Genomic DNA, 26,056 nt, shown 5'->3' on the forward strand with positions numbered 1-26,056 from the left:
GGATGGCCTTACATTGGGAAACTGAGTAACATTCTCACTGAGTACTCCAAAGCCAACTGATAAGGACCTTTACAGAAAGACAGAACTGTATTTTCTTCAAACAGCTCCAAATTAAGGGTAGGACGTAATTCAAATCAAGTTTCCCAAATCCCGACTTTGTGATGTAAAAGTTAAATCAGTATTTAAATAGAACTTACAGACTTAATCTGGGGATGTGAACTCCGGAAGTACATGGGACAAATAGCAAAGTAAAAAACAAATTCCTTTATTTCATGTTGCTCTAGGTCTATCTATTTAGATGCATCCTGGTATCTTCCATCTATTTTAGAGCATCTCAATGAGTATTTTCAACCATCTTGCCCTTGGAGAACTGAGACACTGCATAACAGACATGCTCAAAGTTTACAGCTGCGTTTAAAATCACATTTAAAGGTTTGGAGTTCTGTTCTTAAATTGTGTACTTCAAACTGTTGAGCAGCTTCTGCACTTTCTTTGTAGACTTTTTAATTTTGCTACTGTTGCCTGAGATAAAGTGCGCACATCTGTTATGGACAAGCATTGGTGAATTATATATTCAAGATATACAATGTATTTTAAAAATCTTCTTTAATTATAATATTCTGTAATTAATATTGGATGATCCCACTTACTGGTCTTCTTGAAAATCATCACCGATGGGTATCATGTATCAGCGTAGATTATCATATTTGAAAATCATATTTAAAATCTGGACCACTCTAGAGAGCTTAATTTACTGTGGTCACTTCATATTTTTAGATATCTTGTTTAGAATACCATATATTCGAAAACTTCTCTGTGAACTGGGATAATAGAGGGCATTTATTTAACTTTTCTGAATTTAAGACAAACATTTAAAATAACATATAAAAATAGATTACTGGCCATCCTTTTCTTTTCCAAGTATCAGCATGGAAATCTCACAAAACCGTATGTCTACAGTCTCTCTTGTGTTTTTAAGGGGGTCTTTTAGAAATATCTACCTTGTATTTTGAAATTATATCTATCAAACATGGAAGCTCTATTTTTAGTATGGTGTTTAAATTACAGAGCAATCTTCTGATCCATTAGCAGAATAGCTTCCTCTTTCCGATCACATCTGGAAAACAGTAGAGTGAAAGGAGAGAACAATTTTTTTGTTTCCTGTCCATCCTCAAAATTACTTTTTATCAGATAACTGGATAAGTACTATTTCATGTTTTGTTTGGTGTAGTCGAAAAAGTGATGGTCTCACGACAGGTCTCCCTTTAATCTCATACAGACAAATGTGATAGAATGTAGTGCTACTGCTTTGCAGATGACATTAAGTGACTTGTAACAGAAGTCAGTACCAGAAAATCACCACTTGTCCAGATACATGACGAGTGCTACTCTTCAAAACAGACTAGAACATCTCTCGTGTCATGGTTTGCTACATCAGATATTGCTTCATATTAAGTGGCAGAAAAAAAAAAAAAAAAAAAAAAAAAAAAGGTCAAAAAAGAACACTCTGCTGCCGCTGCCATTGAAAAATACTGACGCAATGACTGAAGTATTTTTCAAGAGAATTAATGGCAAAAAACGAACAAACAAACAAACACATACTTTTAAAACACGCTGCAAAAATACCACTTCTATGATTTTCTTTGCACCTATGGATTTTTACTTATGCTTATAATCACTACGTCTTATCCTCGAATCTTTTTTTTTTTTTTTTTTTTTTTAATATGAAATTACAAAGACAGACATCAGTAAAGGATGCCACCAAGAGGACTATTTTTCTTATCTACATATACACAACATTGGGATTGTGACAAATATCTACTTAAAGCATAACTGAACTAAGTGTAATTACCTCAGTAGAGATTTAGGTACTGGAACTTGCACTGAGGATGGAACTTCATTTTGCTTTATTAAAATCAAGCTTTGGAAAAATCATGAAAATATTAGTGCATCTTTTACTTGAATGCCAATAGAAAATGTAAAAGAATGCTGTTTCTATCCTATGTGTAATTGCATTAATTGCAGCATCAACAATAAAGCAGAAGTGCCAGATCCATAGATGGAATTAGATTATTGTTACTCCAGAGAAGATATGCAGATTTCTACCTACCAAGGACAGGGGTAGGCATTATCCATTTCTACATAAGAAATCACAGGCAGTTCTGCTTTAATTAGGTAGCTTGTCAATCATTCCATCATGTTTCCTTTTGAGAAAAAAATGGAGTATTATTTTCCAATTAATACATATTTTAGAGCATAATTTAAAATTATTTCCAATTGCTGCCAACATATCACACATAAATAAGATTGCATGTAGCCTAACAAGCTTAGGTTATGATTTTTAATACCATCTCAGAAGAAATTCGGTGAAATTCTGCTTATTCTATTAAGCTTCAAATAAGCCTACCTGTCCATACATCTTACATACATCCAAGGCCAGATTTCTGAACTCTAAAATTTATGTACATGTGCTTTGGATAAAGCTACACATTTTGTATGCCACTGCAAGGATGCATTCCCTGTCTCAATATTCCCAGCCTTAAAAAAAAAAAAAAAAAAAAAAAAAAAAAAAAAAAAAAGTGTCATGCAGAATTTTGAGTAAGCATGCAGTTTCACATTTATTATACATTGCAGTGGGGATAATAAGCTGTTTTTTCTCATTCTGCTGCTACATCAGTTCCTTATCTCCAAACTATATACCTAGGACACTAGGACATATACCTAGGACATACAGAACACTTCAGTATTCTGAGAGCAGAAAGGTTCTCATCACAGACTGATTCAGACTGGTTCCTTTTACATGTAAAATGCATTTAAACAAGCACTCTTATTATTTTGTTAAGACTGTAGCCCTGTGTGTAATGATGAAAGATTACTCATAACCAACCAAATTCTTTACACTTCAAAAGGAAATTTGTTTGAAAAAAGTCTCCAAGATTAAGGTTTTAAGTACAGTTACTATGGGTTGTCCACCTTCCTCCATTTGCATGCAGCCTTTCTGAATAGTCCATAGCCACATCCTTCCTCATCTTCCCAAATGCCCTCCTCCTATATGCTGCTTCTCCCACTTTTCACATTCAGTACAGACAGAAGCTACTCTCAGGACACAGATGGACAGAGATAAAACAGTCCCGAGCAAAAGTGAATAGAACATAGTGTCTCCTGTTGGTTTCACAGATTATCTTCCAATTGTCCTACTTTTACTACACAGGTATTCCCGAAAATTACTGCAACCAGAGGGGAGCTCCTGGCAGTGCATGTTTAAAGATAAAATGCCCAAATGAAAGGAAAGCATGGGCCAGCTCTATGGACAGGCTACAGAACCTCAATGTCCTGTTGTTTCATTAAAAGCTCTCCCCCACTCTTCACCCCGCTGTCATATTTAGCAAACCAAACCTAAAATAAATTATTTTAAATAATCTCCACCGATGACTCCACATGGATTTTATAAAAGAAAAGCACCCTCCTCTATCATCTTACACTGGTGGGTACATTTGAGAACATTTTAATTTCTACAATGATCCTTCAGTAACTAAATCATTTGGATTAAAACAACACACTATCATTTTGAATACGTCATACAGTAATGCATTCGTCAGTAGGGGGAAGAATTTATTAGAAATCAAATGTATAACACATGTTACTACGTTGCTTCTTACTTATAAAAGTAGTGTTCAGGTAGACATTCTACATTATGTTTGCTTTTGTAGATTTGTTTTATAAACAATTTCACAATCCTCATGTCCTTTGTACAGATTTTGCTAGCAGCTATTGATTGACTACTTAAAAGTAAACAGTAAAATTTAACTGAGCGTAGGCTCCACAAATGACATGATTCCTGTATCTATAAAACCAAACACAAATGATGTTATTTCTAATTCAGTTCATTTATGTGCACACCTGATTAACAGGATGAGACAGGAAAGACAGCAGTATCTAAGGCAAATTCCTGCACTGGCACATGATTAACAATAACTTTTATGATAAACTTCACTGAATGCATTACATATTCAGGGGAATAAGATTAGAAAAAAGACCTGTTAGTTTGGAATCCAAGTCCAGCATCAGTAGGTTTTTGTAACCTGGGAAAAGAGGCACAGGATTCTATGCCATCTGTTCAATTCCATCCTGAATCTGTGGGCTGTTTTATAGTTAATTTAAGGCAGCAGATACTGACTTTCCAGGACCTGCTGCATTTGCCAGGATGTCTTAAGCTTAAACTCTTGAAGCCCTCCAGGTCCAGGGAAGGTGGCAGACAGCAGAGATAAGTATCTCTATGCTGCTGAAGCAGGTGACTACTAAGTCACCTGTTTAGTGAACTGCAAAAAGGGTCTGGCTAGAGTCCTGGCTGCTGTAAATACTGAACCTTTCAGATGAGTTTATTCAATAAAATGTTAAAGACAATTCTAAAATATCTTCACCAGGCTTGTTTTAAAATAAATAGGGCAATGTTCTTCTAGAGTTTCAGAGTAATAGGTCATAATCCTACACTTCTACACTTGAATTGCTCCAAAGATTCTTCCTAATGCTTCCTTCTATTTCTCATTCAAATTTACTTTCTCTTTGCGAGGGAAGAAGCAATGTAGCTGCAAGAGAAAATGAGAAAATTTTGTCACTTTTGCATTTTAACTTTCCTTGCTGAATAACAGATACTTTTTCCATACTTTGAAATACTTTCAAGATGCAAGGAAGTTTAAAGTCTTACACAAATGATAGGTCCCAGAATTCCTTTTTAGCAGTTTAAAATCAGTGGGGGAAGAATGTATCACAAACAAGGTTGATGACAGTACACAATCCTACAAACTATATTTTCATATATTGTAAAACTGAATAGCGATTCTCATGACCAAGATCTGCACATAGATGTGTAAATCTCTGTATTCACTGGCGAAAAGCTACTTTATATGTAAGCAGGCACGGAGATTTACCACGTGGTGATAAAGAAGACACAGATGTTTGTTACCTGGTGAACTTACGATTTTTGATTGCAAAATCTGTTTCCTTGTCTTTGAAGCTTGCTTAGTAGAATAAGAATATCACAAGTTCTTTCCTTGAAATTCATGAGTACTAGGCTATATTTCCAATGTCTTCATTAAATGGATCTCATACTTTACATAAAACTGTGTAACATTAAAATGAGCTGAAGTACTCTCAGTCTTTGCTGCTTCTTTATCATTATAATATTGTACCTGACAGTTCAAACAGACAGCTGGGGCCCATACATTTTATCACACTGATGCTGGGTAACATTTTGGAAATTACACCCTCCTGTCAAAGAAATAAAATATTATACCATTCTATGATATAAATCTAATTTTTTTTTTTTTTTTTTTTTTTTTTTTTTTTTTTTTTCCAGATATTCACATAAGTCATATGTGGCCAGATTAAACTTGTAAGGAAACGACACTATATTTCAGTCTTTACCATTCCAAGCTGTTCCAGTATTGTACAAACAAAATCACAAAGTGAATGTTTCACGGATTTGAAAACTGTACAAATAGAGTTTCTTTCAAACACGGTACTGAAATAACCAGTAACAATTTCAAAACGTGACAATGTAACCGTTCTTTAGGGATTGTATTAAGCAGGCATGTTTCACACTAATCTTTTTTCTTTTCAATTTTATATAGCTATGCGGCACTTCAAAAAATTCTGAAGCTGCAGTTACAGGGGCCCACTTTTGGAACCAGAATCCTTTCAAAACTTTAAAAATTTCTATCTGAGGCCCATAGTGCAGTTATTCAGAATTTACTGTGATGTACATGGGAAACAATAGAAGAAAAGGAACATGTACTCTTATGTATGACATAATCTACAGTTAGACAAAGCAAGAATCAAAGGGAATCAAAATATGCTTTCAGTGTCCATGAAGATGAAACATCTCAATTTACAGGAGTTTCCTGTCTGATTATAACAACATGCACAAAATTAAATACATAAATATTAATTTTATGTATCGCATAAGATGAAGGCAATGAAAAAACAATGTTTACATTTATGGTTGACTCATTAGTGTTTTATTATGTGGAACACTAGGAGGCATCAGTTGGGTAAAAAAAGAGTTTTTTTGAAAAATGGCAAGAAATTAGCATACAAGTAATCAGCTTGGAATTTTCATACACCCAAACATTAAAGGCTGGGTATTACAATTAAATTATGCAAATGGATTGAACTCTTTCTCACAGATAAAGGAAAAGTTTAATCATAAAGGAACAGCATTTCATTTCATAACTGTTTTCAAACTAGACTACTACTTTACACATGCAGCACAAGGTATAGTTTTACCTTACATTATGTATTTAAAAATAACTGAATAGACAGAAAGTAAGATGACTTACTTGTTTATTCCTCAATATTATACTTCCTGATAAATCCACACAGTATTCTCCTTTGTACATAAGCTCTTAACAAAGCAAGTGCTATGAATTTAGTATCATCCCAGGCACTTTTAAGAAGTTTTAGTTGATACTTTGAGATACTATGTAGATAAAAATGTTTCTGAACTTTCAAGTGCAATCAACTCCTACGTTTTAATTATATTTCCCAAGGAAGGTGAATAAACAGTGCCCTTATAATTCTGTATAACACTGCTACAAGTGGGTCCACATTGTAGTATCAAGTAATACAAAACCAGTAAGGTCAAAACTGAATTTTCCTTCAAATTGCATTTAACAATGACTAAGCAACAGAGTTATAGTTGTCTTATAGAATAATCAATTGAAATTGAAGTGTGTCTTGCCATGCTGCAGCAATCAGCTTTTATCTCTGTCCAATCAAAATGACATGTGAACTGCCTAATCCTTCCTTTGTAAGGAACATAAGACTTTGTTGTCACTGTTGGTTTTGTGAATCGCCTCTATAAGCTGGTCTGATTTCCTAAAGATGACAGATCCTGGTGAATAGACAAGCTCTACTGCACTGCAGTAAATGAGAGAGTGAGATTAAGGTGGAGGACTTAAGACACCAGCTTTTAATCACCTGTCCACATGTAACACTGAGCGCCAGTTCTGAGAAAATTACCTTAAAGCTGGCCCCAGGGCCCAATCAATTCAGATTATTTTAAAAAAAAGTAGAAAATTAGGATTTCTTTTTCTTTTTTTTTTTAATCAGCAGTTGTCTAGCAGTGCTTACTGACCAGTAGTGCTGACTGACCAGAGCTGTTTTTCTAAGCCCATTCTACTTCTGAAGTAAGGTTAGAAATGTTATTTTCAGCCCTTTAGAATACCAGAATACTATCCTTACTCTTAAGGCAAAAGTCTTCTACATATTACATATGTAATAATTTGCATGACATACAAATAAGTTGTTACAGAGGCTAAACGTGAACACAGAAAAAATATTCTATTAATATCACAAAGCAAGATATAAAAGCTTAAATATACCACAAGTATAACTGCTTCAGTTATTTTTCAAAATGCTGAAGCAGAGACCATAAACTTCTTAAAACTACATGGCATTTATATAACCTTTAGAATTAAACCTTTGTAATCTATGTTATCAAAAGGCCATTACATCTCATTTAATTTTTGGATAATGTGTACAACTGAGAATAATAACATCCAACAGGTAGAAAAGGAATTTAAATAATGAAAAATGAATGCTTTTTCCTTCCAGCACTCAATACCAGCTCACAACTTCTTGCTAAACAGGATACAGAAATACTGCTTAGCTTTCTCTTAAGATGAACTGAACTGTTTTGCTGAAAAAGAAGTTAAGCTGTTATAGAGAAAAGTAAAATTAAAATAAAGCCAAAGTATTCGGCTCCCAAATGCTGCTCAGTTTTTAAGGTATCTAGCATCATAATTATATTTATCTACTAAATCGTGAGTTATCAAAAACTTTCACAGCTCAACTTTTGGAAAAAGCTTAAGAAAACTCAGTTTTCTTTGTCTACAGTGCTTTAGTTGGCTTAAAAAGCACAACTATTTAAGATAGGTGTCTGCTTCTTTGTTTTAAACATACATGTTGCAAGTGTACAGAGAGAGTTTATTAAAAAAAACCTCCAAAACTTAAAGAAAATTCACAGAAGGTAGGTATTCATGTGATTTTTCTTTTTAAATTCCCAAAGTAGCATCTAAGAAACATAACTGTAAAACATTTAATCTCACACACAGTATGCATCTTTTAGTACCACTTTCTACAGGACTCTTAAGACTAAGATTCTTTTTTCTTGTTCAGTCAGTCTGAAGAAGAAACAAATATGATTCCTGGATTACAAGACATCAGAAAGGACGCTCTTTTATTCTCTATCCTAAGAGACCTGTGGGACAGGCAGGAGTGCGAGGTCTTCTAGGGGCCTGATCCTACAAACCATTATTTACGTGACTTCTCCATTTTCACACAAGTTGTCTCAACAGTGTCAGTGGAGACTTGTTAAGTACTTTTTGCAGGAATGATCACATTCATGTCCCTAACTTACCTTCTGATACTAGCTATGTAAGGTGTAGCAGCAAAAATATAGATAAGAAGCAAGTTTTTAAGGTAAAAGAATGTGTACTATAACAACAACATAGACATGCTGAATTAAGGGACGCTCTCTTAACTTTATCCTCAAAGAAAATTTCTATTACTTCCCAAGGGACATAAGTGTTAGCACAAACCTCATTATTAGACCCAATATGAATTACGTATTCATTAATGTAGAAATAATAACATCATGTTTATTTTACTGACAAACTCAGAAACACTGGCTTTTTTTTTTTTTTTTTTTTTTTTTTTTTTTTTTTTTTAAACTTGGTATTAGATTCCTAAAATCATGTCACAAAAATACTTTACAAGTTAACAAATCCCCAAAGAGCCTAATTACCTGGGTGTCTGAACTGGAAATCAGAACATAATGCATATGTTATACTGGTTCACAGGTGGTTTTATTTCTATACTCTGCCAAGCCTCTAGGGATTAGAATTATTATACTCCATATCAACAACCTTAATTTTTAACCACAATAGTCTGGAAAGCACTGGTAAAAAGAAAACCAGTCACATTTGACTTGGCTTATCACCCATCTTTTAAAGTAAAGATACGAAACTAGGACACTTGCCATTAATCTGATCATCAGATATGTGCTAAGAAAAATGCATTCTCTGTTAAGACAGTTCCTTTCTGATCACAAGTCAAATACTGACAAACTGCCTTTCTCTGCTTAATTCTCTCTAGTTTTCTGTCTTGGATTGTAATGCATATTTGATTTTAGGATTAAGGTAATCACTGATAATAATAATTATAAACAATAAATAAAATAACTTCTGTAAAAGTCAATGCTTAGGTTCCCACAATAATTCATTAAGTTTTGTTTGGAATTGTACAATTAAAAATATTTTTGAGAAAAGGAACTACTGGTTTATCTTTATGGTTTTCCTTCTCAAGCTGACAGAGGTCACAATAAGTTTTATGGAAAATACTAAGTACTACAGTTACATAATGCACCGATAGTCTTATAGTCTCCCATTTACATTAAACTTTATCTCAGCCTGGAAAAAACTGTAGTGCATCTAGTATAGGCACTTATGTAGCTCCCTTGTACAAAAAGATAAAAGGATGACTTAAAGTACTGTGTGGAGACCATGCATACTATTCACAAAGAGCCATGCTGCCCATGACTTTAATTCCCACAGGGATGCGAGGGGTCTTTCCATCTCAAACTTAAGTATTCAAAGGAAAGATGCACAAAGTTGCAGGCATGCATTACCTAAACTTAAAAACTGTAAGAGCCTATAATACAATGAAGTTTGAGAGCAAGTCAAACTGAATTCTTTCCTCAGGCTGAAAAATCAGGGTGTAAGCACTACAAGGTCACAGCATTTGGTGAAGTGTTAAAACTAAATAAGCTTCAAAACCTTCTTAGTATTAACCATACAAAAGGCATAAACTAACTTCAGCAAAGTTGTGACATGGACAGAAGCAATTCTGAAATAATTTGAATAGCCAGTGATTTAAGTATTTTACTTGCCTTAAAAGTTACTTGCAAGCAATTGACAGAACAACCATACTCTTAAAAGTCTGCAGGCAACCTCAGTCCCCCACCACATTCACTGGCTGATACATTCTGCTACCGCAATAGAAAATGTACATAGGGCTTCTGCACGATGCCCTCTATATTTTATTCCGATGTTGAATTTCACATGTACTTACATTATAAACATTTAGCTGTTTGGATGATCAGACTAGTCCTTGAGATGTTTTCCTTTCACAGGAAAAAGAAAAATCCCTTTACTTCTTCCAGCCTTAAATATTCACCACCCGGTTCAACATGCAGCCTCCTTGAATCACACACACAACCTTCAAAGTCAATCCAATAAGCAGACAGAAGACGTCTGGTGTGTGTGTGTGTGTGTGTGTGTGCGCGCGTGTCTGCGTGTGTGCAGCGTGGAGGAGGAGAAAGTGGCTGAGCTGCTGGTCGGATTAAAAGTAACCGGACTCGTCCTGAGAGCGTCCAGGAAGGAAGTGACAGCAGGCGAATGGGAAAAGCCGAGCAGCTCACAGCCTTTGTAACATCGCGGAGGGGAAGGGGGAGGCAAGGAAGGGATTCAAACTACACGCCTGGCGAGGTGTCCTTGTCTGCTTCTCTCCCTCTTCCTGCCTTTTCTTCTCCTTCTCCGTATCTCTATTTCTCTCTCTGTCACGATCCCAAACGAATGACTCTCTCCTCCCGAGCTGGAGAAATAATCAGTTTCACTCTTGCAAAAAGGGGGCGGGATCAGATCCCGAAAGCGTTTTAATAAAACAAACATAGAGCAGCAGCAGCGGCAGCAGCTCCTTTCCTTGCCCCTCTAGTCTAAACTAGATTGATAAATCACTCCACTACACTACTTTAATTATGTATATGGTATGCAGAATAAATCACTGAACATCAGCACCTCAATCAAGCACTTTTTAAATGATAATTGCATCTTGGGTGAATCAATCTTTCCATTCCTGACATTTTGCTAATTTTAGTTTTACGGTGGGGGTAATGGCATATGCCACACGCAAACCTAATGACAATCCTTTATTATACCGAACGGAGGGAACACGGCGAGCCGGTGCGTATTTTCCCCCTTCTGGCGGGGTGCAGTATCTTGCGGACGCAGCTCCCGCAAGGACCGGGAGACAAACACAGCCCGGGTCAGCTTAGACGCAGAGCGCCGAGTTTGCGGCTAGCGAGATAGGAAAGGGCCGCCCGGTACCCGGCGGCGGCAGCAGGGAGCGCGGCAGCCTGCGTGAGGAAGTCGCGGGGCGGAGGCGCGTTGGGATGAGCGCCGTGACATGTGGCACCCCCCGCGACCCCGCGGCGGGGAGGGGACGGGCGGGCCGGCGGCCGGATGGCGCAAGGGAGGGCGGCGAACCCCTCGGAGGGCCGGCACCGAGGGGCCGTCACCGCAGCGCCGGGCTAGCCGGCTCCTGCTCCGCCTGGGGACACCGCCGTAGCGGCGGCGGACAGCGGGCGCTGGGGGTCTTCGGCCCCCGCGGCGTTTCCTGCCCCTTCTCCTCGCACCTCTGCCGGTCTCCGTCTCCGGAGGCCCCCTTCTGCAAAGCCGCCCAACTTCCCAAACTCATTAGGCTTTGCGTCCAGTTGGTGGTGACTTCACCGCGGAGCAGAAGCGGACCGGGTGGCAAAGTTTGGGGCAGCACCGCCTTCAGCAAACGGGAACGCTGGTCAGATAAAACCCCGTTTGCCTAATTGCACTGGCCAAATTAGGTTCAAATCTCAGCCGGATATCTGAGATAGGCTCTTGTCACTCTCATCCACAAAAAAGCTGTATTCCCAATACTGTGTGTAAAAAGACAGGGAGTTTTTTATAGGTTCAGTTGCTTTCAAGCCAGACCGAAAAGTCTGTGCTGCATGTGCGCTTGAATCCCAATTATGCATTTGTAATAATTTGTGAGTAAAACTGGACTTTGAAGATACTTGATGATATTTTCCTGTAGACAGCCAACTTCTACAACCCTTTGAGTAGCAGGGGAGTTTGCTAAGGCAGAGACCATTATTTTTATGACAGATTAGGATACTGGAAAAAGGATCAGCATGCGTGATAAAACCAAAACACTCAATTCAAATAACAGTGATAAATACTTGTATGTTTTATTCTAATACATGTTCTTGGTCTTGCAGACTTTTCCCCTACAAACATGTCATTGGGCCACTGACCTACTTTGGAAGTTCCACATTTGGCAATGAATAAATGTCTTCTAAATTCTTCTGTACTTCTTAAAATACGGGTGTTCAAAGCATGGTCAGGGCAAAACAAAGCTCCTGCTCTCAGCTCAGATCCCTACTGAGTAAGTACCCTTTACCGACTACAAGTTTCCACCATACCTTACTCACTATCTTGATGAGATTTAGATACAGAGAATGAACATCTCTTAACTGACAGGCAGTTAAAAATCATAAAATGCACTCACATTGACAGTCATACTGATGTGTCTAAAACCATCAGGTAGCCAGATGCGAGCCAAGTGCGTTTTATGTGGTGACAGGCACATTAGCTTGGCAGTATCAGCAGTGGAGTTCAGGTAATATTGGGGAGGATAAACTTTCTTAGCCACAAGTTTGGCATGAAGTGTGCAGCAGGAAGAGAAAAGAGCATGGAAGAGTTTTGTGGGCTGACTACTTGTTATGCCATTTCTGCAGACCATTTTGGCCTTCTAGGGTGGCATCCAGCTTTCCACTAGTGCTCATATTTTATTAGTGGCAAAACTGCAAAAGTATGCTAACGCTTCATGCTTTTGTGCTAATTGCAGTGACTGTCATCTGCTTTACTGTGTGCAGGATATGTGCATTTCCAATTTTCTGGCTAGCTGATAACAAAGCTATTCAATTAGCAAGACAGAACTTGAGTACTGTCCTGTCCTAAAAGTAATTATCAGGCAAGCATTTCAGAAAGTAAAATATACAGCAGCTTAGTACATTTACTACACCTCCGCGTGGGCACTGGTGGCCTAATCTTTAAATAGTTGTGACCTTCACGTACTTAAGTACCTTAAAGCCGTGCCAAGTTTTTGTCATGAGCACAATTCATCAAATCCATGTAAAGGACACCTCGGTTTTTACATCAGGGTTCAGATGCTAGATGGACAAACAGATATGAGGAAATGGATCATGCTTTCTCACTCAAATCAGGGTTAGATAAGGCATGAATTTGTGCAGTACCTTTTGAAGTGAAGCATCTAGGGTTATTATGATTATTTTTTCTTTTCTGTTTTGCTGTACTTAATTTTAAAACCTGGAATAATTTCAAACAGTGAAAAACCTTTGTTCTGGTGTCTGTACTTGTACTGATGCTCCCCAAATGCATCCTTTCCAAATTTCTGACAAAAAAGCTCAAATCTATGCTGCTGCTTCTTTTTCTTCTCTCTTCCCTCCCCCCCCCCCCCCTTTTTTTTCCTTTTTTTTTCCTTTTTTTTTTTTTTTTCCTTTTATTTTTCCTGTTGACAGGCCATGTATAGGTCAGCTGACACTTTCTTTTTCTCAGCGACGTACCTGAGACATACAGCGTTTTAAGCAATGACATATCAGTCAAAATGCAGTAATTATAAAATCAGACCTCCAAAGTTTTATCGAAGAGTGAAGTGTGTCCAAGTATCTCTTCCCCTTACAAATGTGATTATCTCAAGGTGGGCTTAGAAAACAGCCCTTTGAAGATGATTATCAAAGTCCATTTTTGTTCTTTTGTGGACACCGAACACATCTTTCCCTTAGGAGAAATGAGATTGCTGGCTAACATCTTTTAATGACGTTTAAAGTGAAAAGTGGTGAGGTTACTATGAAATGATCCACCTCCTTTGCGTCTTAACCCCAGGGTGGTTTGGTTTCTATTTTCTGTTTAAAGTTCTGCTCAACCCCACACCACTCCACGCCTTGCTCTCCTCCACCACCTCCCTATCTTGTGAGAGCAACACAGTATAACACTTCTTCCCATGTCTGGCTGCTTTTAAACTTGGCCCACGCTGGGTGCAGTGCTTGAAGTGAGCCTTACAAAATTATTTTAAAGTGAGCTGGGGCGGTTGCCACAGCAACCCACCCTGAGAGAAATTGAGGCTATAGATTAATCTACCCCACAAGATTATTCAACAGTACTGTATTTGTTCTTCATTCATTCAGAATATTCCTTCAATCCATATGCTTTTATAATGAAAAAAAAAAAAAAAGACATAAACTTAGATAATTTCAAGTATATATATTCCAAGAGCACATTTTAAATGCTTTGTAAAGAGATGAAATGTACATGTTTCTTTGCAAAATCATTTAATTGCAAAAAAAAAAAAAAAAAAAAAATATTTGCAAGGTAGGCACAGCTGACACACAAGCTTTAAATAAAATGGCATGCCATTACTAAAATGGTGTTATATACATCAAGCGACGATTACAGAAAGCCTTTGTCACAGGTGTACCTGTGAGTGCATAATACAGCAGAGCTTGCTCTCCAGGCTTTGCTTTTAGCATTAAATCTGAAAACAATAAATAGTACTTTGCAATATCAAACGCAATAAATATTAAACACTCACCACATACACCCTCTTTATTGTCAAAATCATCCGCCTCCAATGCTTTACTTAATCTTTCCCATAGTGGTTACTTCACAGTTTACAATTCTTGCACGGCACCTTGGATGTTTAAAAGCACAAAAGCGACGTATTATTAAAATGCAAACCCATCGCACTTAAATATATGCAAAGAGATTAATGAAACAATTCCTATAGAAGGCACAAGGGCCTTCACCGGTGTGCACTTAGGAAGGAAAGGAGCATCAACGTGGAGCGACCTGAAGTTTTTGGGAACTGTGTCAGCTCCATGGGAATCCTGCACGGGAACGCTGCACTACCACTAACTGTGGGAGCGCACAGACCTCGGGCTGTGCCTGACTTCCAAAAGGTTTACTTCAGGTTTGGTGTACACTGTGGAAATTTGATAAAGGCCGACCTGAGACACGCTGAGATGTCAAAGCACTGTGCCCGGCCCTGGCGGCACGTCGCCGGCACCTTTCTCAACACTGGGTTTTATTTAACATTCTGACAGCGGGCGGATACACGGCCGGAGCCGAGCCGCGCCGCGCTCAGGTAGGCGCCCGCCGCCATCTCCTCAGGCGCCCGCCCGCCGCCCGAGCGCCCCTACGGCGGTCCCGGGGGGCGCCCCGCCCCCGCCATGAGGCGCGGCCGAGGCGTGGCGCTGCCCGCAGCCCGCAGCCCGCCGGAGGGCGCCGCGGCGGCCGCCCCGAGGTAAGCGGCCCCTGAGGGCGGGGCGGGCGGCCGGGAGGAGTGGTGCTCGGGCTGCCGCCCGCCGGGTGGCTGCAGGGGTCGGGCGGTAACGGGGAAGGGAGGTGTGAGGAGCTCTGGGTGAAACCTTGGCCCTGTCCGCCTCTTGGGCTGTTGGGTTTAATGTAAAGTGAAAAAAGGGCGACTTTTTTGGCGGGAGGTGGGGGGGGAGAGGAAAGGCAGCAGGCCTCCCCTTTTTGCGCAGAGAGCAAAGCACGCTGCTGGTCTCTGTTGAAGCCTGGAGGGGGCCCGATCTGGGCAGAAAGTTTTTGTTGTTGTTGTTTTGTTTTTTCTTTTTTTCCTTTTCTGCTTTTCCCTTCTTTTTAAGTAAAGTGGGATTATTTGGGGGTGCCCTTGCTGGTATTTTCAAGGGCCTTATAGTCTTATTATAGGGAGAAAAAGGCTGCAAAATACACAAAGTCAGCAACGGGAAGGGGGTTGGTTTGTTTTGCTAAATTGGTCCAGTTCTAGTAATCTGAAGTGTTTAGTCGTTGCAGGAGGCAGTTTCTGAAGCTGCGCCTTGCAAGTTGATATTGTCCTTTAAATACCTCTCAAACAGTTGTCCAAGGATTATTTTTATCTATGAATTTCTTTACTGCAGTGTTTGCTTTTGTTTCCTTTTTAAATAGCGCTTTTAAAACAAGAGATAGAAGGAAGCTACTCTGTAGACAAATGTGTTTTGTTTTGAAGGTTAGATATTACTAAAATTGTCCCGAAACTATAAAAATAGTATTTATTACGTAGGAATCTGATCTGGAGCTGGTGATGACCTCTCTTTCAGTTTGCCATGCATACATACTTTTTAGAACGAAGGTAATGCTTAAGGCCCGTCATCTGCTTGAAAATGAGGCTGAATTTGCTCCCAGAGCTGTCAAGAACTATATGGAAGAGTTAAATTGAGTGCTTTGTGGGACCAGGATGTTGAGGAGCTCATGCACCTCATTCAAACTTCACTGAAGTCTGCTGAAATCTAATGCATGCTGATGAGACCCTAAAATGGAAGCTCAGACCCATATCAGCAGCCACCCAGATCCTATTCCTGCCTCAGACTTAATCTTTGGATATGATGGGACTTCAATTCCTGTACTGGGCACTGCTTCTCTGCGAGGTATTCAGATATTCTCATCATGCTATGACAGCATTCCTCCAAATGTATAAAGTTTATATATACACGTATGTATTTTTGGGGGACAACAGTTGTAGTCAATAAGCTTACTTAAGTGTAACTGAAGGAAGAATTTAACCTGCTAACCTTTACCCTGTTGAGATTTAGGGACTCAAAAATGTGAGTCTAGTCTTGCATGGAAGAAATGTATCAAGGGTTTTGAAGTTTTTCAGTCCTAGCCAGAAGTCAGTGAGCAAAACTTTTGTCTTGAGCAGACTGAAAAGCTCAATAACTACTTTCAATTTTTTTTTTTTTTAATGTATATATATCTTCTGACATGAAGTTAATTAGGTGAAATTTCAAGTTAAATGGGCATTTTTTTTTCCCTATGCAAAAATATAAAAATAGATTAAATATGAGCTTAGAGTGGAAATTTGGAATCCATTCCCCATCTTAATAGAGTTTAAGTACAGGAATGTATTTGAAGAGTAATTTTGGAAGTGTTGTCACTTTGCATGAACTGCTGTTCATCAGTCTGATTATTCTGCATCTTCATATGCCTCAGAAACATTAGATTTCTTATTCTCCCTTTCTCCCTTTCTCCCTTTCTCCCTTTCTCCTTTTCTCCTTTTCTCCTTTTCTCCATTTTTATTTATTTATTTTCATAGCAAGACATTTGTTAGGAACGTAATTCATCATGTGGTTTAATATCACAGTGATTAAAATCTGCCTAGATCAGTAACTAGCCTTCCTCACCAAAAGATGGAGTATCCTTGCTGTCGTTAATGTCAAAGGGCTCACTCAATGGAGACGTGCTGTGCTTTGGTGGCTCTTTTGTTCTGAATGGCCTGTGACCACAGAGACAGACCTGGAGCAGCTGTGGTGCTGTCTGAATTTGCAGAAGAGATCAGGTATATTTCTGCCAACTGCAAAGTACACTAACAGTCCCTATCTTTAAACTTCTTGATCTGTTTTTCAGTATCTGGCACCTCTAGGCTTGATGTAGAGGAAAACAGATTTGTATTTTATTGCTATTTAGGTTTAAACCTCTCCACTATTAGCATAGTCAAAAGAAGTGCCTGCTAGGATAGTTCCTCCTACCTCCTTCTAAGAAGAAGGGCTCTCAGAAAAATAAGCTTCAGGACTAGCATTACAAGAAATGCTTCTAAATAATCACTGCCTTTCTCATTTCTGCTACTACATTATTTTTTTTGCCCATGTGATTGTCCCCAGCATAATAAATAGAATATCCCTTTGATCCCCTTTGATTTTACTAAACAGGGTGGTTGAGGGGGTAGGATTTTTTTTTTTTTTGAACTGCACATTCCCTTTGTTTTCATGAGTTCTCATTGTTTGACTAAAGTATTGTGATATTGTCAGATATTTTGCCAAAAATTGCTCCACCTAAAACAAAAAATTTGATGGCACCTCTGAATTTTATGTGTGGCGCTCAAGTGTTTGCCTATCTTACACTGCATGATGATGTGATACTGAGGCAGACAGCCATAGATGGCCAGAAAATACTTAATTAAGTATTCTGCAGCTGCTGCAAATTAGATCAGCATCTGCATCTGTGTAGACAATGAAATCCATGATAATTTTGAGGGCCAAGCAAAGTACAAATTTGTTTTTGATAGGGCCCCTAGCCACAATTCAAACAAAATTCAAATTAAACTTGCTTTAAGGGTAGGAAAACAGTGGTCAGCTCAGCGTCTTGTTGCTGAAGACCACTGCATCCTGGCTTCAGAAGCAAATTCCAGCATATCACCAGAAAGGCTGGTGTTGTGGCTATCCCTGCTAGAACTGGAAATTTGTTGTTATTTTTCAGTTTTTGTTTGTTGAGAAGCAATTTTCAGGAGTTTTCTAGGCTTTCCTTATATATCTCAGATAAGCACCCAGATTTTTTGATGGCTTTCTGAGAATTTACATCTACTTCAAATTGATTACCATTTTTCCGTAACCAAAGTTAGAGTAAATCATATGCAAATGTAAAAGGTCAGTCATCCTGTCTCTCGTAACAGAGTATGCTGACTGATATTTGCAGCATAAATTGAACACAAGAGTGATAGATTAGTGTGTGGAATAAAGGTTTTGCAGGTGAGAGCAGGTGAGAAACCAAGAGGTTATAGGTTACTGTATGGTCACACTGAGAAAATGCATTGGTTTTTAATTTTTTAGTAAAGTCCTCACTACTAAGTTCATGTTTTTTGTCTTGCATTTCTATGTTATCAAAACAATAATTAATATTAAATTTCTGTTAAGTGTTTTAGAGAGGCCTTTTGGAGTTTGACAGCACTTGCTGATATTTGAAGAAGAACTTGTAACCTCAATGGCCATAAAGTGTACTTGCATAATAGTTGGGTCAGATTTTAGATGTGCTTGTGCCACTTACGTTAGTCTATATTAAAACTTCCATGAGCCTTCAGCTGTGATGTCATTGGTTATAACTCTTCCCAGGGAAGCACTTTAAATACTAAGGTTAAAAGGAAACTAAGCCTCAGAGGTCGTGTTTGGATATGTACTTTGGTTTGGATGTATTTCATCTGAAGGTGTTGTTACTGTTATATGATCTCGTTTGAGCATCTTTGCAGAGCCCTGGATGATACGGACAGATTAAGTTCCCATTTCAGATCTATTGAGTTCTGCAACCCTGCACCATTCAATCTGGCAGTACCGGTTTTCAGCCATATCCTTACAGGTAGTGCACTGACATGCTTAAAGGAGAAGAAACCTAGTGAATAAACTGGAGAAATTATTGAAATTGAAGGTCGTTGTTTTTATCAGCCAATTATGGACCATATGGAACAAACCTTTTTTTTTTTTTTTTTTTTTTTTAATTATCCAATTAATCTCCAGTCAAATGTATACTGAAACCCCTTGAACTGGCTCGTCAACTTTATCACTACACTCTCAGTTCTTAAGATCTCAGTAAAATTTAAATACTTCCATTATAGTGGCACTAACAGTTGTCTGTCTGTTGCATCTACAACAGCCCTGGTGCTTTGCTTTAAGGCCTCTTTCCTTCAGTATCTCTGAATGCAACTGTTGTCCACTTGGCTCTGACTGAGATATGGATTAAGGCTGGAAGAATACCTGCAGCTTTCAAGGGGAATTACAAGATTTTCTACCTGTGCATGAGTGTGGAAGTCCTTTTGGGTCTGGGTATTTAGAAGGAGTGAAGATAGCAAAAATGAATATGGGCATAATGAATACTGTTCAAAGGACTAGCAGTGAGCAAGATAGACAGGCTAAGAATTTCTCTATTAGGTTTGATTCCCGCATCCACTTTTTTAATATTAAACCCAGCACTTTTAAAGCTATTTACAGAATAGTATCTTTCAGGAACGGAGAAACAAGTGCTTCTTTGCCTGAAGTGGAAAAATGTTCCCTCATGTTTCTTGGTAAGAATACAAATTGAAATCTTATTACAGTGCAGTTGTATTTATCTGAGATCTTAAACTATCAAAAGCATAGTGATTGAGGACTGAATGCCTAATGAACTCAGACAATACAAGGACACATAATTAAATGGATAGCTGTCTATCCATGGGCAGGAACCGCCTTCTGATATGCAAGTAAATTATTTCACAATCTCTTATTTTTTTTTCCTCAGCACTGGTAGACTCATCATTAACTTCTGTGATTTTTGTGCATTATATTCCTTTGTTATTGTCAAACACTATTCTAGAATAATTTCACACTCAGGAGATGGACTGATGTTAGGCAAAGGGCTGTTTGCTTTAAGTTGTACCAGATAGAGTGTATCCTGCTACCATTTAAGAAAGAAAGGGAAAAAAGAATGAACGCTACTAATTCCTTTAGCACAAACTGTAGAAACCAATGATATTGTATACTTCTATATCAATTAGAGAAACTGGAGGGACATCAGAATTACTGGGGGTAAGCTTTTTTCCCCTTCTCCTACAACCCCAGTTTTTTCTTTTTCTTTTTGATTCCATCCCCTGTTTTTAAAGAGCGAATACAGAAAGGTTTGTTTTACTCAATTAATTTGGTGGGTATTACAGTAGTCAGCTTTTAATTTTTTGCCTTAACAGATGCTGCCATGTTTTGGGGTACAGTGCATTGTGTACATTAACATTAGATTGAACTTCATATACTGCAAATGTAGCTTTTAAGTGTATAGATATATACATATATATATATAGAACTAGCATTATTTTATGTGAATACATTTATATTAATGAACAGAGCAGTAATTTGTTTAGTTCATTCAGAGCATTAATTTTATGTCTCCAGTGAACTCATCTACCCTAGGTAAAATCTATATGTTTATCTTTTCTAAGCTGTATTTATCGAACTTGATGCAGAATGCAGTGTGTTGAGAGTTGTATACAGAACGCATTGTGCTTCCGTCTTCTTTTAACATTTCTTTAATAGTACTTCCAGAATTCAGTCTATAATGCTAGTTGCTTTCAAAGGAAAAAAGCGATTTGGCCGTGCAATAAATTGTTAGTGCTTACTCTGGAGAAGACAACTTGGTTAACAACCTTTGTATCTATATCTGTGCATTTCTGTAAGTGATGTGTTGCCAGTGCAGTTTGCACTACCTTGCTTAGGGTGAACTGTACTGTGTGGCAGCATTTTTGAAATGGGATAGCAGGGAGGAGCTGTGAGTAATGGTGGGGAGTGGTGTAGGGATGCCAGGAGTTTCTGCACATGTACAGAAACCTTGGTGGTGTGGGGGGTGAGAGGGGGTGGGTAATGGCTGTGGAGTGGTCAGCCTGCAAGCCACCACAGCATCCTGAGTTCATGAAGCAGCCAGGGGAGGCAGCGGCTGCCTGTGCTTGCAGAATGACAAGGAAGAGCATTCCAATCTCTGCTACTCCCTAACGTGTTTCTGTTTCTTTGATTTTTTGGGGAGACAGTGGTCAGAAGATTATAACTAATGGATTTTTGAGCAAAAGGCTGCATTAATAAAAGCCTGTGAAAAGGTTGTATGTATTTTGTAGAATTAGATTTTGCCCTATACCAACAAGAAAATTGTTATAAATTTAAAGTGCATATGTATGTATATATGCTCTTTATATACCCAAATTTGTAACAGAAGTATAAAATGGAAAATTTGAACATTTTAGCAGTGTATTTGTGAGGTAGTTATTAAAGCAAATCAGTCTGCATTTTCCTCCTCATTTCTTCAATCCAGCGTTTAAATGTAACTTCATTGCCTTCAGCGGAAAGTTTCCAGTTTTCACCAGTGTAAATGAAATGAGAACAGGATTTTGAAAATACTGTTCAGTGCTGTTTGAAAAGCCTTGAATTTACTTTAGAGGAAGACAGCATAGAGTCACTAAATAATGATTTTCTTTTTGCACAGCTCTGTGGTTAATTCTCCTTTTATATTTACACGCACTGTGGAATAACTAATATGGATGTCTTCCTGACGCTGAATTTTGCTTTTGTAGGAAAAGACAAACGTGGGGTTGAAGACTGAGCTAGACTGTAGCTTTTCAAAATAAGTAAGTTAAAAAGATAGTTGCAAAACAAACTGCCGTAGTTTACAAAATAATAGACAAGTGAACAGGTCCAGGGAACAGATGAGATGTTGATCTCTCAGTTAATAGGGAAGAGCTGGTATGGAAATCAGTGCATATTTTAGGGCCGATTTTGCTTCTACATGAAATGGTAGTAAAGCTTCAGTGAATTCAAGTTTTTTTCTTTTTTTTTTTTTCTTTTTTTTTCTTTTTTTTAATTTTTTTTTTATTTTTTTATTTTTTTAGTTTCTCTGTTTTCATATTAACAATAGAAATATATTAGAACTTCATTTAATGCCTTACAGTGAGAAAAATAAGACGAAAAAATACCAGTAAAGGGCATGAGTATAAATTTAATTGTATAAATTACATAATGTATAATCTCTCCCCTTTGCAATATTTAACAAGTAGAAAAGTAAAATATTACGTACTGGTACAAATTACTTTTTTTCCCCCTAAATACAGTGCAATGTAGAGTAACTTGCTAGTAATTTCTTGAAATTGTTCGAGAGTTTGTTGCTGTAATTACTGTTTCTGAGCCTTTAAAATCAATGCAGTTAAATGCTGACAAGATTACGGTTTACAGAAGTAAAGACTCTGTAGCGTAGGCCATGAGTTTTTCTTAGTGTAGCACGTACAGTGTCTACATAGCACTAGGAACTGCCCTTAGAATTTACTGACTTCCATTTTAGTAGTTCGTGGCTGTAACGGCTGTTTAAGGGATTCGTTTCTACGTTACAAATGTTATGCATGAAAGAGCAGTTTTTTACAGGCATTGTTTAATTTGGTGTCAGCCTCAGAATTTTTATTTTAATTTTTTGTTATAGTCTCTTTTGTTTTTGCTTTATGTTTCCTACTTCATCCAGAAAAAAACCCAATGTGATTATTTAGAGGTTTAATTATGAAGATACTGTGACTAGTAATGTCTTGTTTTACTAGTCTTTTATTCTAACATAGAGTAGAATATCTTTATGGCAAACAAAGGTGTGGTAATTTTCATACAACACTTTCTGCAGTTCTTTTTCTGTCTCCCAAAATGAAGAAAATGCCCATAGGTTAAGGCCTGAAGTACCTCTACTGAGACTGGAGTTACCTGCCAACTTTGCTGGTCCCAAACCAAGCATCTTAGCTGAAAAACACCCACAAATCAGAAAGTTTAAAAGGGCCTCGGGTATTATTATCCTGTCTAATCTTAGTCTGTCCTTTGCTGATAAGTCATTATTCTGACATATGAGGGAATATCCACAACAGAAATAGTATAACTGTATGTTGACGTACAATTCCTTTCTTTCCCCCTTAGTGTCTTCTATGATATTTGTGTGAATTGTGAATATGGAACTGGTTTACTCAAAAAGATTCATATGGTCAAGTTTTCTATCTGTTTGCTTGCATATATAAATGTTTCCAATTTAACACAACAATTTGTAATGAATACTGTGAAACAAATTTTAAAGAATGAGCTCTTGAAATAGAAATCATAATAAAAATGCTTTTCTCCCCTCCAAAATATTTATTTTAACATGTGGTCACATTTTCCTACGTTTTTACATTAATTGAAATCTTACTGTTCTAGGAGAATAAATCTTCTTCCCTTCATGTAGCTTCTCAGTTCTTACGCAAACTAAAGCACATGCAGGCATAATTTGTGATTTTTAAAGCAAGTAACATTTTGTAAATTCATTATATCATTAAAAAGCATTATGTCAAACAATACTGTTACACAGACCATTTTATTATTTACCTTCTTTTTTTTCTTTGTGATAATCCTTTGATTACCAGTTTTTATAGAAGGTTCTAAATATTCCTAAATTTAGTCATCATCGGTTATAAAGTAATCTTATGTTAATGTTCAGAAGTAGTTTATAAGACTCTGGAATGTCAGTTCCAGATGCTGGGAACCATCTGCAAACAACAATACTTATTTATTTGGGAAGGATAATTCCTTTATTTTAAAGGAGGCAGACTAGGGAGGAAGGGCAGAGCACCAGTACTGTAGCTCCTGGGTTCCTGTATGGAATAATGTGTGCTTCTCCCATTCACATTTATAGAGACAATTTGAAATAAATAGATTATAAAAATCCATTTACTTTCAAGAATCTTTTCCTGGCAACAAATCTAAAATCAAGCACTACATCAAGCAAAATGTGAAGCATGCTACAGAGCTTATCTGCTTTCTCCTGGAGAAAGTCTTTTGAGCATAGCCACAAGCCTAGAGCTAGCTGAATCACCCTGTGCTGCAGCAAGCAGAACGGCTCTAAAGATTTCAAATCATTTTTAATCGTTTTCTCTATTAAAACTCACCAGTGCCCTTCTTCTGCTTCTCCAGGAAGTTGTACCCGTCAGCACCTGCTGAGGGCTTTGTTGATCAAACCGGCAGGTAAAAAAAATTCCTGTAGAATAAAGCCAGACCAGCTGGCTTTGAAGAGAAACCCCCCAGTTTGGGTTGTGTTTGCCTCACTCACCCTCTCCTCAGCAGCCCTGGGCTTTTTCTCCTTTGGTTGTTGACCTGTAGGCTGCGTGATGCGGGCGCACAAGTGTCTGGCAGGCCAAGGTGCACCTGCTTCTGTCACTCGCAAGTAAATTTAGCTGTAAAAGGTATCACTGACAAGCAGACCTTTGTCAGCGCTGGCAAACGAACACAGCATTGCTGTCCCCCTTCAAAGTACACTACAAGTTCAAATGGAAAATATCAAATCAGTCATCTTATCCAGGAATTGCTTCTTTGAGAAGAAAAAAGGCCAAATTGCTTTCACATGGCACAAAACTTTCCTCCTTTACATAGATGTTAAAATTACATTCCAAGAATAATCTCTGAACAAGACGGGGTTTTGTTCTTTTAATTGTGGCTGGAAGGAAACTTTTTTTAATGGAAATGCAGCATACACATATTTCAATTCAGGTTATTAAACTGTGTTAAGTATTAAAGTTGATTGCCTTTCTGTTCACTAACTCATTGTGCTTTTTTATCCAAAGAAATATTAGAAGACTAAAACCTCTGAAATAGGAGGTATTAATCTCATTCCCAAAATTAGAAAGCATGCAGTGTTGAGAGACTGGATGTCAAAATTACATGTTCGTAGCACTTATGTGTAGGGAATCTAGGAACCAACCACTTTTAAAAATGGGTGCTAAAGTAGATGGAGAATCTTCCGAGAGTAAAGCCATCTAAACTTGGTCTCCTTGTCCTTATTGGATTAAGGTAAGGGTATTTATCATTTGTATCTGCCCCTTGCTTTCTCTTTCTCTCTCTCTCTCTCTCTTTTTTTTTTTTTTTTTCTTCCTAGAAGTGGCTTCTGGTGATTTAAATAGAAAGATGTAATTTGCATCAGTATGCCTTATCACAGATCTTCAAAAAAAAAAACAAAAAAAAACACAAAACAAAACAAAACAAAACAACCAAAAAACCAAAAAACCAAACAAAACCAGAACCCAGTTGCCAACCTAGGCTTATCAGAACTGGTAGTAACATACCTAGATACTCCGTGTTCTGCTTGCAAACCATGTCATAAACTCAAGCAACTTCAGTGAAAAAATTCAAAAGTGTGTGTTTTACTACAGTATGCTGTTTCAAAGGACCAAAATGTTCCTTCTTAAAAAGTGATGAGAAAAAATGTGGGTCAGGAGCTCTTTGTAAAATAAACAAGGTTCCTATTTACTTACTTGTATAAACAACCACTCACCAAGCTGTATGTCTCTGCAGGGGCACCCTTTCAGATAAAAACATGGACCTGATTGGCATCATCCTGTATCCATGGAAACATTTTAAGTACCTCTCTCTCAATATGTACTTCTCTTATTCAGGGTTTAAAAGCTGAGTACTGAATAAGTAAGTGTTTTTATTTAATAATTATACAGGAGGTACTTTGCGGAAGGTTGGTGAGGGGAACAGGTTCTTGGTTTTTGTATCTGTCATAATAAAGCTCTTATGTTTTCATCATATTTGATAGTTTCATTTCAAGCCTCGCATCAGCTCTTATTCCTAGATTAAAAACAACGCTCACAAAGTCCTAATGAAAGAGAATTCTGAAATTTTAGATGATCCATTAATGTTTGAAAAAACAATAGTTTACATTACCGTCAGACTCAGTCATTGTGCTAATTGTACTAAACTGCACTATTTATCTGCTTGAAGAAGAAATAATAGAAAAAATAAGTAAAAAGACTGCATTTTCACTTGGAAACAACTATACCCACCTATATTGCTGTTTAGTAGAAAGTAAGAGCTTAA

The 26,056-nt window shown here is 37.7% G+C and overlaps 1 protein-coding gene and 1 long non-coding RNA gene across 10 annotated transcripts in view; one reads left to right on the forward strand and one right to left on the reverse strand.

Moving 5' to 3' along the window:
* Window positions 1-10,781, reverse strand: part of MEF2C (myocyte enhancer factor 2C) — a 123,234-nt gene extending 112,453 nt beyond the window's left edge. For 5 of the 7 annotated variants that reach the window (XM_072360321.1, XM_072360318.1, XM_072360319.1 and 2 more), the window contains exon 1: window positions 10,132-10,781. The gene's annotated coding sequence lies outside the window, so the exon portion shown is untranslated. The remainder of the gene's footprint in view (window positions 1-10,131) is intronic. The other 2 variants (XM_072360320.1, XM_072360317.1) reach the window with 2 other exon arrangements.
* Window positions 10,782-15,145: 4,364 nt separating this feature from the next.
* The window catches only part of LOC140264129 (uncharacterized), a 68,324-nt gene continuing 57,413 nt past the window's right edge, over window positions 15,146-26,056 (forward strand). For all 3 annotated transcript variants that reach the window (XR_011906004.1, XR_011906003.1, XR_011906005.1), the window contains exon 1: window positions 15,146-15,195. This is a non-coding gene — a long non-coding RNA (uncharacterized lncRNA). The remainder of the gene's footprint in view (window positions 15,196-26,056) is intronic.

The sequence above is a fragment of the Excalfactoria chinensis genome, chromosome Z (assembly GCF_039878825.1).
Source record: "Excalfactoria chinensis isolate bCotChi1 chromosome Z, bCotChi1.hap2, whole genome shotgun sequence".
NCBI lineage: Eukaryota > Metazoa > Chordata > Aves > Galliformes > Phasianidae > Excalfactoria > Excalfactoria chinensis.